At 44.8% G+C, this 2500-nt stretch overlaps 1 pseudogene; it reads right to left on the bottom strand.

Moving 5' to 3' along the window:
• Window positions 1-1177: 1177 nt before the first annotated feature.
• Window positions 1178-2500, bottom strand: part of LOC138030562 (uncharacterized) — a 3774-nt pseudogene continuing 2451 nt past the window's right edge.

The raw sequence follows: 2500 nt of genomic DNA, 5'->3' as shown, positions 1-2500 counted from the left end.
CCACCGCAACAGCATTTGAATCGTTCATGTTGTTTGGTTCTCGCTTCAGCAAATACTCATCCTCTACGTTTGGTTTCCAATCATCCATGTATGCATGATATCCCCTGATAAAAGACTTCACCTTCAGCAACATTTTCTCCTCAGATGTTGACAAATCCACAGATTGATAAAACAGACTCTTCGAAGCTAATTCTTATAAGGCACTGAGCTAAATCATTGGAGATGAAAAAGTGAACCGGGTGCGAAAAAGGCACAGCAAAGCACTTTGCTCAGTTAAACGGACACCAGGAACTTTCTCTGGCGTTGAGCAAAGTGGATGACATACTTAACGATATTAAACTTCGGAAACCTAAACAACAGAATTAATATCTAATTATTTTTCTTCTTAGGACAAAAAGGTTTAAAAGACAAGACTCAAAAGATTAGGAATATGTCTTTTTCTAACGACCGGCTGTAATAATGGCCACATCAACTTGACGTTACTGTTTTGTTAATCCCTTTCTATTTTCTATTTTTCTCAAACCATGTTATTGTTGCAGTTACTTTTAACCGAGTAAGTGATTTTTTGAGCGCTTTTATGCATAAGCTGTACACTACGTCATAAACTGTAATATAAAATGGCATTTTCACCCTGTTCTGACCTGTATTTTGTACAACCTGTATTAAGCGGTCACTTGGCCATTCCCCGAGGGTGACCGCTTAATACAGGTTCGACTGTAGTTATGTTATAAACCTGCGGCTGGTGATTTACAGGCTTTTCTTGATTTCTCCCAACATTCCGCGTGGTTTTATCACGTTATAAAGCCCAGGAAAATGTGATCTATTGCTTAAATAAATCCAAGATCGACTCAGCATAGCTAAATAACCTTATTTCATTCGGTGCGTGCAAACAGACAACACACTCCATTGTAACGTGATGGACGGCATCGTATGCGTGAGGATCTGCGGGGTGGTTCACTGGTATCGGGATCACTGTCACTGGCGAGGGAGTCTATCACTGCGTCGGGGTTGGTGTCTTCACATGGCTCATGTCGGGTAGCGGGAAGGCTGTCATCAGGAATTTCCTGATGACAGAGGCAAATGTACTGGCTGCTTTGGAGGGGTTGCGTCGGATGACGAGGCTGCGTCATCGTTGGATACTAGTGGACGGGAGACTATTGTTTCAGACGGGGACCCGTTAGCAATCAGGTGTCTTCACACAGTAGGATGTGCTTCGAAGCTGAGAGCCAACAAACTTTCTGATTTTGCAGAAAGAGCCGGTTACTTCGACGACCAAATAGATATCACGAACCCTAGCCTTGCAGCGGTCAGAGTAGAGGTAGACCAAATCACCGACCACGATATGACCAGCGGAGCGGCTCTTCACAAGGGGAGCCTTTGCCTTCTCGGTATAGGGGTGGTTGGCCGTACGCTGTTCGTTCTGGTGAACGATGATGCATTGTTCATGCAGTGGTATCTGCTGGTTTGAGGATTGATCCCATTGTGTCCCATTCTGCGAACATAGTCTCTTTTGAACTTCCTAGGTAAGTCGGAAAGAGGAAAGAAGACTGCCAGTCGCCTCGAAATTTCGTATTGGGCATGCGTTAAAAATTCAAACGTATTTGGGAGTTAGTCACGCGTGACTAGTAACCGCAAAACCAGAAAACCAACTCTGGCAAACACACGACAACCAAGGAATCATTTCCTTGGAAACTCAAGATAGTTCAAGTTTTTAAATTGCCACTTCAATTTTACTGAAAAAATTAATAGGTTTCTCAATTCTGGCAAACTAGTTTCTGTAACCGACATACGGAGGAAATACTCATGGGAATTTAGACAGTTAAAAATTGTCACGCTGTTGTAAATGTTAAAAAAATATTGATGACGCACAAATTAAAAACACAGGTTTGACAAGTCGATACTGGACTTACTCATCCATTTCCTTGGATGAGCAGCAAATCAAAGAACGTCGAGGCGGCTGGCAGGGTCTTCTTTCCTCTTTCCACGTATCTAGGGAGATGGAAAAAGACTGCTCGCAGGGTAATTGTGTCCACATCTCTCTGGCAGAAAGGCCACACAAGCGGATGCGCGTGCGTTTAGGGTGGCTGTCGCTACCGCAAGGGTCACAGGAGATGCGGGACCACCTAGTGGATCATGTCGGAGTAGCTCGTTTTGGACTTTTTGAACCGCCCTCTCGGCCACGAGGTTCTTGTTACGATTCTTGGCATTACCAACCTCTATGTTGATTCGGTGACGTTCTAGTAGTATGTCTTCTGTTAGTGCCTTGAATCCTGAGGCGGGATCAGTGCGTATGATAGCTGGTGGTCCGTCTAGGGGACGTATGGGGACGCAAAGACGGATAAGGGCATCGCGTAGCGTATAATGTCGCTCATCCTCCAGCAGAGTCGTAGCTGTGGAAGACGTCTCGCATTCACGTAACACGAGGACTAGCTGTCTCGATCGCTTAATAACATTTGCGGCGAACGATACGCCAACAGCATAGATGATGGTTCCTCACGCA

This window comes from Montipora capricornis, chromosome 13 (genome assembly GCF_036669925.1).
Source record: "Montipora capricornis isolate CH-2021 chromosome 13, ASM3666992v2, whole genome shotgun sequence".
NCBI lineage: Eukaryota > Metazoa > Cnidaria > Anthozoa > Scleractinia > Acroporidae > Montipora > Montipora capricornis.
The sequence above is the reverse complement of the archived record's forward strand: the minus strand, read 5'-3'. Positions and strand labels throughout refer to the sequence as shown.